Here is a 6,256-nt window from a genome sequence, read left to right on the forward strand (position 1 = left end):
GCACAGCAGTAGGGCATGCATTCTTTTTCATACAATTCAACACATTCCTGATTAGCTTGTTGTGCAGCTTGTGCAGATGGTGGAGAATTCTAAGAACAATCCAGGTTGATGCTATATTCCTCTTTCAATATGCCACTTAAATTATTTAACAACAAAACCAAAATGGAAAACCAATGTGGCCAACTGAATGAGAGCTGTAAGAAAAGCTGTAAGGGAACTATGTCAACTCCATGGGCTCGGCCCCAGAAGGTGGCACAGCCCCAGCAGAGCCTCAGTTGAGTAAAAAGGTGGGGGAAATGGGGGTTACCTCCCTTCCACCTCGCCAACCTTCACCACATTTCCCCCATGGGCTTGCCCAGCCACTGCTGTCCTCTGCTGTCACCTCCTTACTTTGGAATAAACTAGGTGAACCTTTCTTGTGAGCAAACAGGGTACACAAGTTAACCAGTAATCTAATGCCTGGGATTAAAAATGGGATGGACTGATCAAGTGAGAGATAAAATAGATCACTCTGAAGAAAAGAATAATTTAAGTATGAACCAAACTGCTCCAAATTCCTCTGCCTGGACAGGCCCTTAATCAGGTAAAAAATCTCAGTCAGCAGATGGCAGTTGATAAATGTATGTTCTCAACATGCCAATATATGTTACCTATTTTTGTGGGTGTAATTTTGTATTTCTATTCTTTAGTAAGAGTTGCATTTTGGAAGCCTCTGTTGGCACCAAGAATTAATTAATTCCCAACTCAGAGTGCCAAGAATTCAGCTGTCGAATCCTATGTCTCTTGCAGAACTGTAGGTGCCAAGGTTTTCTATCGTGAAGGCGAGTCAACAAAACCAGTCTTATGTTATATGTTTCAGTTTTAGAGTGTAGAATGTATGCTTTATAAAAAGGAATTAATTACCATTATAGTTTCCAGGCTCCCCCAAAAGTACTTATTCTCACATATATAGTTTAAAAATTTTCACATTTCTCAAAAGTATTTTCTTTGTCACTTAAAAAAAATATGAACACTAGAACCTTCTGGTTTCAAGCGCAAAACATAATGTTCTCCTGTCCACCTGACTGTCACCTCTACACAAACAAAAGTGAATAAGACACTCTAGAACCATGTGAAATGAAAATGTGAGGCCACACTTCAGAATGCTAAAAATAACTAACCCAATCCATTCACACTGCAGAAATTACATTGTGCTTCAGTAATTGGAACATACATAACACAGTTATACATCCAAACTCAGCTTCAGAGATAGCTCAAAACTTCTCACTTCCTGGAGAACAGGATCAATGCAGTCCTAACAATCAGCACTGCCGTCAAATTTTACTATCAAATAGATATTTGTTTTAAAAGTGGGATGGGAACGCTACATGGGGCTTAAGCCCACACCTGTTGCTAAAATCCTGAGTAGTTCAGAGATCTGTTTGCACAGATGTGTGAGTCATTTCCCCTCACTTTCTTTTTTATTTCCTTTCCACCGAAATCTGGGCTTTCGTTTCTTAAAAAATACGGTTTCTCCATAAAGCACGGTGTTGAATGCAAAAATGAGCTCTGTCTCCACTTAGAAATCATTATTCATGATCAAATATTTGTGTATCTCTAGGCAGCATTTGTGGAGAACACCTGCTGTAAGCCAAACAACTTCAAAAGAAACAATTGAATGGGCAGAAAAAATCATCTCCATGTGCATATCTCCACGTTTGTCTCCACAGTCTTTTTGTTTCTTTATGTTCGTACCTTTTATAAAGGTCAGGCTGGTATGGCTACATCTCCCTTAACACTTCTTAGATCTTAGTTTTCTGTTCGTTCCAGTTTTTACTCCTATAATTTGAATACATTAAAGTCTATATCTACAGTATTCAGATTTTCATTTCCAAGTAAAGTTGCCCACTGACAACTGGCATCATGAATGGAGTGGAGGTGGCAAAAAGGATAATTGGAAAGGGAATAAAAAGAGGTGTTAGTCAATGGTGTAGCCCAGCACTTCTGAAAACTACAGTATATCTGCTGTAGACCTCAGAAGGCTAACATCATGTCAGCTTGCTTGTACCGTGTTTCCCTGAAAATAAGACAGGGTCTTATATTAATTTTTGCTCCAAAAAACACATCAGGGCTTATTTTCAGGGGATGTTTTATTTTTTTCATGGACAAAAATCTACATTTATTCAAAAACAGTCATGTCATCTTCTGGTTGCTGCACAGTGGCGGAGGGTGGGGTTTCACTTAACTGAGGCTTATTTTTGGGGTAGTACTTATACTGGGACTTCTTTTCAGGGTAAGTCTTATTTTTGGGAAAACAGGGTAGAACATAAGGAATAGAATTTACCATCATAATCCTGTGTGTCCTTAATTAGAAATAAGTACCTCTATACTTGCTGTGCTTTTAATGGTGCTTAACTCCTTGAAAGTGTGTTCGGACTACAGTGTTAATTAATCACTTCCATGTCCTTCTCATCCTGATCTTTGAAAGATATTTCATAACTGTAGGGTTTACCATTGTCATAATGGTAAACCCTACCATGACTGCCATAAGGCAGGAGATATATTTCATCTCCTGAACATACCGAGCTTCAGAGGACATTTCATACTGTAGTATCCACCACATTCACAACCAATAGCCTCAGATAAATAAAATTCTGGAAGTTCAATAACCTTCTAGAGGTTGCGCAGGTTTTCTAGGGGATTTGGTAAGATGTCATTTGAGAAGCTGCACGGCTTATGTTCAGTAGCACAGTGAGGACCAGCATGGTGTAATGCTTACGGTGTTCACCTGTGACCTGAGAAATCCTGGTTTCAGCTCCAATGAAGCTCATTAAGTGACCTTGGGACAGTCAGTCTCTGGGCCTGACCACCATTGCTGGGTTGTGGTGTAGATAAAACAAGGAAAAGGGCAGCCTAAGGGAGCTTAAGGGAGAAAAGTAGAAAATGATTTACACACTTCTCTGTTCTTTATTTATTTTCATCAAAGGCAGCTCAGAAGTGGGGGACACCAAGCACTATTACAGGATTAAATTATTACCATTTAATAAGCAATCTTCGACTCTGCGATCAAGCATGAACTACCCTTTGTTAAGATGCACAGGGAGTTACAGAGAATTCCATGACTGGTCAACTAATATTGACAGCACCAAAATACTGGTGAAGTATAGAAACATAAAATGATTCTTTAGTGATGCTCACTCTGACTGTAAAATTTGAGAGAAGCCACATCCCTATAGTTATGGGATCTAAATTGTCTTGGTTCCTGTTGATAAATGTTTTTTCTTCTGCTCAGTCTCAGTTCTGACATAAGGCTTTCATACTGTTAACAATTCTGTCTATAAACCTCATTTCTTATGAACTGGGTGGGTCACCCAAGGTTTCATTCTAGACTGTTCCAAATTATGCAACCTGTTCTGACATGTCACTACATCATATTGTATTTTATAAAGTAGTTCAAAACACTCCTTAGCATCTGCAAAAAGAGGATAATGTAGAGTTCACTTTAAATGTTTGGGGCAAGCATCTGTCTAGGATTCTGTGGACTCAGAATGATCAGTCTTGAAAAAAATGAGCCCAGAGAGTACCTGCAAGCAGCATGTTTCTAGATGGTTGAGTGATTAGTGTCGCTCATAAATCTCTATCCCTGATTTTATCCTTTCTTAAACCATGTCTAATTCATTTCAGTATATTTACCTCCTCGCATCCTTGAATAACGATGTAGGCATGTTACACAACCTTTTTGGAAGCTAAGTCAAGTTGAAATGGATTATCAATCCACATCCAGCTGTTATCCTGAAATCACTGCTTATTCATAATGATCAATAACACTGACAAGAGACAGACAAACTTTCTGCTTTGAAAATATGGCTGAACCAAAAAGAGAATTATGTTGGGTCTCTTTTTTATTTATTTCACCACCTTTAGTCTACTTAAATTGGACTAATCCAGCATCTGTTGCAGACATCAAACAGCAATACACACTCTTTTGTTCTTGTTTTGTCTATGCAAGTGTAGTTTAGTCATTTTCCTTCAAATAATTCAAGAGGAGAAAGAGAGGAAAGAAGCAACAGGAAAACCCTAATCAACATGGTCTTCATGCATGCCATGGCTGCATTGTGCTAAGATATTCTGCCTTTTTAGAAGAGAAGACTTCTTCTACCTTTGATGAACTTGATTTCACTTTTGCGACAATCTGATCTGACTAAAAGCATGTATGTCTCTGCATGGTATTTCATATATTTACTGATAAAATGTGACAGTATTTCTTGGCAATAACCAGCCCAGTCCCATCTTTAAATCAAGTTAGTATCCATGCCATATACAATCATAATTACACACTTGAAAAGGAATCCTCACAATATTCCTCCTTGATGAGAGAGAAAGAGTGTGCCCACCATTCATCCTGATTCTGAGAAGATGAGTTCAAAGAGGAAGGAGGCTGCTACCCATGCCTAAGAAACTATCCATATAAAGAAGGTTCTCATCATGATGAGGAAGTTTTGTGTTATATTCAGAGGAATATTTGCTCATATCTCAAATCTGAGTTGCCATCTGCCTGAGGAAGCACATTCAAATCTGCATCCTGCTAAATCTCTGTGTGTGTGTGTGTGTGTGTGTGTGTGTGCGCGCGCGCGCATAAAATGTGTATCTTCAGATGAACATCTGATTTACACACATGGTTCTAGATGCAGTTGTGGCAGACTTCCGTGGACCAAGGAAAAAGTGTGCTAGGTGTCTATTTATATGGACATTTAATAAGCTTATGAACATCACAAACTGTTTTGGATACATTCCAAAGTCTAGTATCCTAGCTAGGCAGCAAAAACTTAGCAAATGCAATGAAAATCATAGTTAGCCCTTGTGCTTAAGAAAAGAAAGGTCTACCAGTTGAAAATATGCTCCCTCTCTTCCTACCAAGTTCTGTGATCAAGAACTGGAAATACTATTCTCAATGAATGTCTATGGGGCAGAATCTTGTTTCACTCCAACCCTCAACTTCTGCTAGCAACCAAACATGCCCCCACCCACTCTGGTTTTCCTGTCTTCAGACTTTACCAGGTACATTAATATTACCCCAGTCAAGCTTCCTGCCCATTCCCCCCCCCCCCCCCGTGGAGCCATTATTTAAAACTGCCTGCCAGAGGATGGATGACTACAGTACACAGACTACCCATACAATTGCAGTGGCTATTGATTTCCTTTACAGTTCACATTCATCATTTGTAGTCCAAGACCTGGATGTTCTGTGAAATTGGAAGGATGCCATTATGTAGTTTCTTGCATGTGTAATTGAAAAAGAAAAGGGGGAGAGGAAAAGAAGCCGCAGCAGCGGGAGACTTGTCAGTTAATTGCCATATTCAGATGACTCTGATTCTTAGCAGCATCTATTATGACTAGGAGCTTTTCTGGACTCCCTGCCTCTTTTCAATTGTTTTCCAGCCCAGAAATCACACTATAATGAAAGCTAAGATTGTGGGCTGATAGGGAAATGTATGTAAGCATTCCAGCATCCTTACGATCCCATTTGCTGGCTTTGCCCTGTATGATGCACATCTGGACATATGAGCAAAAGCATCTTCAGAAGAGCTCTGTGGAGCTTGAAAGCATGACTTCGGTTTAGCAGCACAGCTCAAACTGATAAAAGATCCCCCCCTCCACTGCCTTTTATGGTCTCTCCAATTAACCAGGTAAATATCCCAAGCCAAAATCAGCCAAGTGCCGATCTCCCTTCATTCCAGAATAAGATGTAAACTATCAATTTTCTTGTCATGCCTCTTGAGAGGAATCTGTCTCCCATGCACAGGAATAATTCCAATCCTTTCCCCCTCTTGAGTTCCACTCAGATCCCTTAAAAAAAAAAATCAAAACAACACCGGTTGCATTAAGGACAGATTTAAAGCTGGTTCCCTGGAGAGGAGAGCAAATGTTCTCTGTATAGAAATATTGAATGCAAGCTGTAAACTGTGCGAATTAAACTGAAGCGGTGTGTGGGGGTAACACTCTGTTGTACTGAAACCACTCCACAACAAGGAAGAATGAGCAATCATTTTCCTGTTTGCAAACTTATTGTTAAATGGACTCCATGCCTCCCCTTTCAGGGGCCAAGGGAGGGGTGGCATTGAAGCACACACCTTCCAGGTAGGTGCAACTTTCTGCCATGTCTTGCAATTTCATTAGCTCTCTGTTTCTTTGCTAACAAAGCCTACATAAATGCCACCAAGACCAGTTTCTAACATTCCTGGAGGTGAGATATTTTTATGAGAATAAAATCACTCAC

The 6,256-nt window shown here is 39.7% G+C and overlaps 1 protein-coding gene and 1 long non-coding RNA gene across 6 annotated transcripts in view; one reads left to right on the forward strand and one right to left on the reverse strand.

Moving 5' to 3' along the window:
* Window positions 1-6,256, reverse strand: part of CDH9 (cadherin 9) — a 237,858-nt gene that overhangs the window by 191,707 nt on the left and 39,895 nt on the right. The gene's annotated exons all lie outside the window — the stretch shown is intronic.
* LOC140706834 (uncharacterized) overlaps window positions 1-6,256 on the forward strand; it is a 209,146-nt gene that overhangs the window by 62,940 nt on the left and 139,950 nt on the right. The window lies entirely within an intron of this gene.

The sequence above is a fragment of the Pogona vitticeps genome, chromosome 4, assembly GCF_051106095.1.
Source record: "Pogona vitticeps strain Pit_001003342236 chromosome 4, PviZW2.1, whole genome shotgun sequence".
Taxonomy (NCBI): domain Eukaryota; kingdom Metazoa; phylum Chordata; class Lepidosauria; order Squamata; family Agamidae; genus Pogona; species Pogona vitticeps.